This window comes from Pteronotus mesoamericanus, unplaced genomic scaffold, assembly GCF_021234165.1.
Source record: "Pteronotus mesoamericanus isolate MK-2021 breed Mesoamerican mustached bat unplaced genomic scaffold, CSHL_Meso_final scaffold_31, whole genome shotgun sequence".
Classification (NCBI taxonomy): domain Eukaryota; kingdom Metazoa; phylum Chordata; class Mammalia; order Chiroptera; family Mormoopidae; genus Pteronotus; species Pteronotus mesoamericanus.
The window spans coordinates 30,187,634-30,196,522 of record NW_026555312.1 but is presented as its reverse complement, the minus strand read 5'-3'; the positions used below and the strand labels follow the sequence as shown (position 1 = coordinate 30,196,522).

General features: G+C 42.1%; 1 pseudogene; it reads right to left on the bottom strand.

Annotated features, from left to right (window-relative positions):
- Positions 1–209: 209 nt before the first annotated feature.
- LOC129085588 (60S ribosome subunit biogenesis protein NIP7 homolog) overlaps positions 210–8,889 on the bottom strand; it is a 29,159-nt pseudogene continuing 20,479 nt past the window's right edge.

Here is an 8,889-nt window from a genome sequence, read left to right as displayed (position 1 = left end):
AAGTTCTCTTCAAAGAACTCTTTGGTGTCCCTATCGCCATTATTCTGAGCTTGATGTCTGATAGTTTGGTTGCCTCAATTATATTTAACAGTCTTTCTGGGGATTCCTCCTTTCTTTTTGATTGGGGTTTGTTTCTTTGTCTTCTAATTTTAAGTGATTCTTCTTGTTTGTTTTTGTATGTTAGATTTAACTGCTTTGGCCCCTTGTCTTCATGGTGTGATCTGCTGTTGTAGGAGATGTGTGGGACCAGTGATGCAGTCTCCTTGATCACCTGAGCTGGATGCTCTTGCATTGCCCTTTATGCCTCTTATGGGGGCTCTCTGGTTGTAATTGGATTTTATTTCTTGTTGGATCTTGTCTTTGGTGAGCACTTCCCTCTGACTGACTGACAGAGGGTCACTCCACGCACTGTTCTTGTATACTGTGTATAGGTGCTGTCAGAACAACAAACAGCCCAGAAAACAGACCCACACCTGCAAAGATAACCTACACCTACTATTACTCTATCAACAGCCAGTGTACTAATACTAATAAAGATGTAAGAGGATTAGGACTGTTTTAGAGAGGAAGAATGAATATGAAATGACTAAGTGAAAGAAAAGAGGTTAGAGGGGGATAGAGGTAGAGACTACAATAAGAATAGGGAATAGAGACAAGGCAAAGTGGGAAAGAAAATACAATTTAATTCGTTAAAAAAAGGGGGAGGAGGGAGGAGAATCAAGATGGCGGAGGAGTGAGTGGAAGTCACACTGACCTCTTCCCAGGACAAATCTGGGATTACAACTAAATTGTGGAGAAATCACCTGGAACAAACAACAGAACAATAGTGAGAGAGGAACCTTATAACCTTGGACAGACAGAAGAATCAACTTTAGCATAACATAACTGGTAAGGAGTGTGGTAGAGACTCAAGAAGGTGGGTGGGGCATGCAAGGGAGGTAGCACCAGAAGAATATTGAAATGACCAGTTGGAGTCCCCTGAAAAGAGTGGGGTCTAAATCATAAGTGGGGATCCCCAACCTACAGGCCCAGAGCCCCAAAAGTACACAGATAACAGCCAGCTGCAAAAAGCAGCAGGGTTTCTCTCTGCTAGAGATGGACAGCTGGAGACTCAAAGAGACATTTAAAGGGCGAACACATAAATTTTTATTTGCAGCCACTTTTCCCTGGGCTCCGGCAAGGGCAGGGGCAGAGTGGGCTGGAGACACCTGAGGAGAGACTAGGAAAGAGGGCTTTGGGGAAAGAAATGAGAGAGTGGCCATCAGGATCCCAGTGCTGACTCTGCCCCCATACAGCAGCAGCCATCTTGCTCAGGCAGACCACTCCCTTGAGAGGCAACAGCATGAGAGGATGCAATAGTCTGGCCCCCAGGATGGACTCTGCCCCACCTTGTGGTGTCTAAGCAGACCTTCTGAGTGCAGAGTGACTAGATTAACAGCTGAAGGAGACAGCCACAGACAGTAGGTTTCTGGAAGTCTCAAACAGACTGCCTAAGGTCAGACAAGGTCAACATCTGACATCACCAGAGGTATTTCCAGAATAACAAAAAGTGGTCTCCTACGATAGAGGTTCACACCAAAAAGTCAGGAAGTCAAGACAGATCAATTTAAGAAGCACAAGCAAAAAAGAACAGTCTCACAATTAATGGGAAGACAAAGAAACACTATCCTCACACCCCAAGTCAAAGGGAAAGCAGGAATCCCCAAAAAGAGAACTAAGTGAAATAGCGGCAAGCAAACTATCAGATGTTGACTTCAAAACAGTGGTTCTAGGGAAGCTCAATGAGCTCTTTGAGCTCAGGGAAAATTACAAAAATCTACAGGGAAACTATGAGGAACTTACTGCAAACTATATCAGCATGAAAAAGGACATAGAAACTATCAATAAGACACAAGAAGAAATGAAGAATACAATTTCTGAATTGAAGAATACGGTAGAAAGAATCAAAAGTAGGCTAGATGAAGCAGAGGAATGAATCAACGAACTGGAGAATAAGGTAGAAAAAAGCTCTCAGAAAGAGTAAGAAAATGAAAAAAGACTCAGAAAGAATGAAGAAGCGTTTAGGGAAATGCAGGACAACCTGAACCAAATAATATCCATATAATAGGGATACCAGAAGGAGAAGAGGAAGAAGGAATAGAGAACCTGCTTTAAAAAATAATGATGGAAAACTTCCCTAATTGGAGGAGAGAAAAAGTCACTCATGTTCAGGAAGCACAGAGGCTCCCATTCAGGAGGAACCCAAAAAGGCCCACTCTGAGACACATCATCATTAAAACAGCAACTATCAAAGACAAAGAGAGAATCTAAAGACAGCAAGGGAGTAAAAGGTAGTAACATATAAGGGAGCCTTGTATGGCTAACAGCTGACATCTCAGCAGAAACACTGTAAGCCAGAAGAGAATGGCAAGAAATATTCCAAGTCATGAAAAGCAAAGTCCTGCAACCAAGGCTGCTCTACCCAGCAAGGCTCTCAATTAAAATGGAAGGTGAAATAAGGAGCTTCTCAGACAAAAGAAGGCTAAAAGAATACACCTCTACCAAATCAGCACAGCAAAATATGCTAAAGGGACTGCTTGAAGAAGATGAAGAAAAAGAGTCTATGAATACCTAGTTCCTTTACAGTCACCAATATTACCAATATTTTTAATACTTATTAATCTGATTGTGACAATGATGTGTTATTTTAATTGTTACTTTATTATTTGTTGAAACTAAACCTGTGTTTGTATTTTAAAAAAAGGGAGGAGGGAAGTTGGAATGGAGTAAGAGTAAAAGAAGCATATAGTATTAGGTTAAAATTGAAACTGAAAGAAAATATATTTGTTTGTATATATCTAGTGAGAGAAGAAACAACAACAACAAAATATATGTAAAATAATTTGGATCTTATTGCAGAAAATGCTCCACCACAGGAATATCAACAACCAATGAGCTAAGATTTATATAGGTAGAATGGGAATAAGAGAGCAAAAGGAAAGAAGGGAGAGCTTAAGACATGTTTAGGGGAAAGAGCTGTTGTTTTGAGAGGAGAGAGGGAGAAGGAATAATAAGAGTGCAGGATGATCTGGTTAAGACAAGAAAAAATAATGTGTAAAACAAAAAAAAGGAAAGGTTGGGAGGAAGGCAAAATGGAGTAAGAGAGTCTTCTTGATCTTTGGAGTAGCGAAATTTGAGATTTGAAATACAAAGACATTCACTGTGTAGAAATAAGATTGAAGACCTGTAACAACAACCACCTTTTTGATAACCTATGAGTAAAGATCGATAAAGGTAGAGAGAGTAAGGGTATTTTTAAGAATGGGAGAAGGAATGTGAGATGACTAATGACAATTACAAATTGTTTTGAGAGGCTGGAGGGAGGAGCAATATTAATAGTACAGAATAGAAAGCAGTCATAGCAAGGGAGAAAATAGAGTTTAAAACAAAAATATGAAGGGGGAGGAAGGAGGTCAATGGAGTAAGAGAAGGATAGAGCAATATATGAGATTTTAAATAAACTATATTATAAAACTTGGTGCTATATTATGCCCAGACTTGAAGGATATGAAATGAATGTTGAACAGCTTTACAAGAGAAAAGTAGTGTCTGTGTCTATTTTCTCTGCTCTGCTGGGTTTAGTAAATTGGGCCCAAGGAGCTGGGTAGCAAATAGTGTCCTGCAAAGGCTGCTATCAGTGGTTTTTCTCCTTTCTCCTGAGGAAATGCATGCAGCAGAAAACTCTTGGGCTGGCCTTGCCACTGAGCCTATAATCCTTCAAGTAGGGGTTGGGTTTGCCTGTCTGTGAAAGGCTCCTGTTGACTGGAGCATATCTCAGAAATTCAGCTCATGCCTTCCAGAAGTGAGCCTGGAATAGAGACAAGGCAAATTCAAGGAGAAGTTTTGGCCTGAATTCTCCAGTCTGCACTGCCCTCTGCTTGTAAGCCATGCCTTGTTGGGCCCCTTAAGTGTATTCTTTGTCTCTGAGTTTTTGGTTAGCCAAGCTACTGCACCCCACCCATGGGCACAGGTGTGACAGCTCAGGGTCCTGCTGAGCCTCAGGTCATGCCTCAGTTTCCCGTTTAAAAAAGTTTCTGTATGGCCCCCATGCTGTACCACTGATCGCTGGAGATCCTGTTCTCCATGTAATTCCTCACTCCAAAAATCACAGTCTCTCATGGTCAGGGCTGGCCACCTACTTACAGGGTCTCCAACAATTTTAGGCAAAGTTTCTCTCTGAATCTTTCCCAGATGGCATTGGGAAGATCCCCTCAGCTATACTACATGTGGCGGTGATGGCATGCTGTCCCTGCTCCCTCCAGAGGTCTTCAGCCATGGATATGCCTGTTCCTGCCATGCTGTTTCTGGAGCCTGCACCTACTAGGCCTTCTCTCCCAACCATGGTAGTTCATGGGTCCTGAGATGATGCACAGTTGCCTTGACTCTGTGCAGCCAGTAGTGCTGGGCTAGACAGCAGTAGCAATTGCCCTAGAAAGCTCCTGGTCCACATAGAAAGCCTGGGCCATCAGTCCCTTAGTGCCCACAGTTGGGCTGGTTCTTGCATACTCCTTAGTGCACTGCCCACACTCTCATCTGTACATGCTCTCTCACAGACACTTTGATTCACTCTCTGCTCTGTTGTTCTGATTTCAGATCCAGTCCATGTCTGAGAGCAGATGAATAGAGCTGCCAGCTATTCTTCTACTGTTTTGGATAGCCCCCCTTCATTTTTTAAAAGTCTTTGTTCTTTTTGCTGCTTTGTCTGGGTACTTTTTTCTACCTTGTCTTCCAAATCACTGATGCAGTCCTCTGCCTCATCTAACCTACTGTTTATTCCTTCCAGTGTACTATTTATTTCAGATATTGCATTCTTTATCTATGACTGGTTCTTTTTTAAATGGTTTATGTCTTTTTCCATGCTTTTGAGTGTCCTTATAATCACTACTGTAAACTCTCTATCTGATAAATTGCTTGCCTCCATTTCATGTAGTTCTTCTTTGGGAGAATTCTCTTGTTCTTTCAATTGGGGTCTGTTTCTTTGTCTTCCAATTTTGGCTGCTTCTTTGTATTTTTGTGCCTTAGTTGTTAAGCCAATCAGCCGCTAAACTGAGCAGCTGTTAAACTAATCAAGCTATAATCAGCAGCCTGGCTTAAACTCCACAGGGTGGGGCAGAGTAATTCCTGTGGGTGGGAGTTCTTGCTTTCCCTTAGGCTGATGTCATTCAGAAAGGAGTGTTCTGCCTGAGAGTAATGGCTCGTGCCATATGGGGAATGACTCATCACAGGACCCTGGTGCCTGTTCCTTCAGTTCTCTCCCCCAAGCCACCCGACCCAGAGTCTCTGGAAGCATCCCTAGTCCACTCTGCCCTCCCTCTGCCAGAGCCCAGGGTAAGTGCCTGGAAATGAAATTTTGTACATTGGCTCTTTAAGTGGCTCTCAGAGTCTCCAGATGTCACCCTGGAAGACAGAAACACTGCTGCTTTTCACAGCTGGATCATATCTGGGTTCCTTTCTGGCTCTGGTGCTGCGGACTGGGAGCCCAGCTTGGGGTTTATTCTCTACACTTCTCAGAGAACCCCCCTAGCCATGGAACTATCCCTCTGGATCTTCAGCTGCTGTTTGGAGGAGCCAAGCCTGCCCTCTCACATATATGCACTCCCAGTCACGTTGTGGTGACGAGTTTCTTCTGTCTGTCTGTGGTTATAAGCGTTCTCTCCATCTAGTGTTCAGTTGGTTATTCAGGGTGATTTCTCTAAAATTTAGCTGTGATTCCAGATTGGTCCTGGGAGGACGTTAATGTAGCTTCTACTTACTCCACTACCATCTTGGATCTCCTAATTCACTTACACATTCATTTCTCTTAAAGCAGTGGTCCCCAAAATTTTGGCACCAGGGACCAGTTTGTAGAAGACAATTTTTCCATGGATTGGTGGCGGGATGGTTTTGGGATGATTCAAGGGTATTACATTTATTGTGCACTTTATTTCTATTAATATTACATTGTAATATATAATGAAATAATTATACAGCTCATCATGATGCTGAATTGTGGGAACCATGAGCTTGTTTTCCTGCAAGTAGATGGTCCCATCTGGGGGTGATGGGAGGCGGTGACATCCAAAGTGTGTGCTTATGTCTAGTTTACTCCATAATCTCATTTTGGTTGCTGTCACTGCAGGAAACCCTGCTTCACAAAGATAGGATGTTAGAAATGGAAGCAGGCTTTTCAGTGCTTTTGTGGCAATCTCAGGACATCCTGCTTTGACTTTAATCCAAAATGTATGGAGATTGTCTCAAACATACTTTTAAAGCCACCATCATTTGCAGTTTCAAGATGTTGGTCCTCTTTTAGCATGGACAAAGTTGATTCACCTGGCTTATTTACAAATGGGTCACAAATCAATTCTTTCCCAGTTTGGGGGTCTTTTGTGGTAAGTAATGTTTAAACTCTTGGCAACTAAGATAGATGATTATGCACCAGCTGGGAGAAAGACAGCCCTGGCTCAATCTCTCAAAATCTCTGCTAAGGTTTGAAACATGTCAAAAATCCAAATGTTTACCCATCACCCCCATAATTCCAGTTTGGCTTTAAATGCAACCATGTTATCTGACAACTTGAACACAGTTCTCCCCTGAAGTGAAAGACTGAATTCATTGAGCAGGTTGAATATGTCACACAAGTAAGCAAGTTTTTCAGCCCATTCTGGTTCACTGAAATGTGTTGCCAGTGGGGACTGTTTCCATAAAAGAAATATCTGGAGTGGCTCTCATAACTCAAAAACTCTGGCCAGTGATCTACCTTGAGAAAACCACCTCACTTCTGAGTGTAAAAGAAGATGTGTGTGCTTTGCACCCATCTCCTAACAGAGCTCTGTGAACATGTGTTAAGGGTATGTACTTTAATATGTACATATTAAAGTTGATAATTTTAAACACATTGTGTAAAACATTGTTAAGTTCAGGTGACATTTTTCAGCTAGCCAGCATTTCTCTATGGATGACACAGTGCATAGACTTACATTCAGAAGCAACCTCTTTGACACAAGTAGTGAAGCCAGAAAGATGTCCAGTCATAGCAACCATTCCATCCGTGCATATACTGACACAAAATGAGTAATTCAGTTTTCCTGATATGTAATCATTCAAAGACATGAATAGTTATGCAGGTGTGGTGTTAGTTGGTGACTAAAATGTATATAACATATCTTTATGTACATCACCCTGAAAAATATACCACACAAAAACAATCATTGCTCTCTTGTTGTCAACATCAGTTGACTTGTCAACATGATTTGTATACGATGGTGACTCATTAATCCTTTCTAAGAATTGTGCCTCAATATCCTTTGCTATTTCATCAATTCGTTTAGTTATGGTGCTAGCTAAAAGAGGGACACATGCCACCTATTGAACTGCAGCCTCTCCTAAAAGTTCACAACAAGCCTTAGCAGCAGGTAGGATCAACTCTTCACCAACAGTGAAGGGCTTCTTAGCTTTAGCAATGTGGTTAGCCACTAAGAATGATGCTCTCAGTCCAGACACATTTGGTGAGGTAGTGGCCTTCAGTAATTGCTTCTGTTCTTAGTGTTCACAGTCATGTTTTTTATTTTGAAAACCCTACAAGATTCTCTTTTAACGCAGCGTGTGTGGTCTTCCTGTGGCAAAATAGTTTTAAAGTTTTCATGGCTTTGTTGGATACCTAGTTGCCACATATTATACAAAGCAGGCTTGGAGAATGTGAATAACCTGTTGCAGTGAACCTGTAATTTAAATGGGACTCTTGGTATTTTCTTTTAAATGCAGTCTTCCTTTTTTTTTTTCTTTTTTCTTTTTGGCAGTCTTAGAGCCTTCTGCTGTTTTGTCATTGGGCCTTTCCCCTTTTTCAGAAAAGCTCTCCAGCAATATTTGTTTTTTACTCATTTTGGCTAGGGATAGCTTGTGGGCTTACCAAAAGCATGACTGAGACAATGCACAGTGCCGGAAAGAAGTATGGATAGAAGTGGTAATTAAAATACTGGGTGGACTAAAATAAGTGTCAGATTCTAACTTAAAGCCTGCTACCAGATGCAGCTGTACAATTGAAGTACATCAACTCACTTGCCACTATAAAGCCTGCCACCAGATGCACCTTAATTGTCACTTACTACTCACTGAAAGGGTTTTGACATGAGTCTGCAAGCAATTGATTTATTATGGTCTCTGTGCAGTCAAACCTCTCTGCTAATGATAATCTGTATTTGTAGCCACTCCCCAGTGCTACCAATACCACCTCAACTTTGCCTCAGATTATCAGGCATTAGATTCTTGTAAGGAGCATGCATGAACTCACTCACTCTGAGCTCCACCTTTGTGGAAGCTGCTCAAAAAACACCAGAACATACAGGGATGAATTAAATTAAGTAAGTAGTTTCAGGGCAAAGGCTGGAGGGGCAGGGGTCAAGAGAACTTACTCTGGGACAGCAATGCTGACAGGTACCATTGTTTCTTTGTTGATCTTTCCTTGTACCCCACCAGCAGGGGCAGGCAGGCACTAAATCCGAGTGTTCCATTAACCTGGATAACAACTTCCATCCCAGGCTTGTGATTCCCTGAGACCTTGCTCCACCCAACTTGTATGCCTGCCAGAACTTCTACTAGTATATTGTACACAAATATGGCCTCTCCTGGCTCACACTGCAGACTTTCCTAAAATATCTTAAAGCTTCAAAAACCCCCAAACTTGCAGTTTATGGCCTTGGTATTACCTGTACTTCTTGTTAAGTGGTCCCAAGCCCAACACTATCAGTAGCCAGGCTTGGTTCCTAGCTAAGCTTCCCCCAGGCACCAGCAAGTCCAGCTTTGGTGGCAACCATCTGCAGATCACTTTGTAATTCCTACCAGGTGACTCTGGGCTGGGCACAGGCAGCAGCT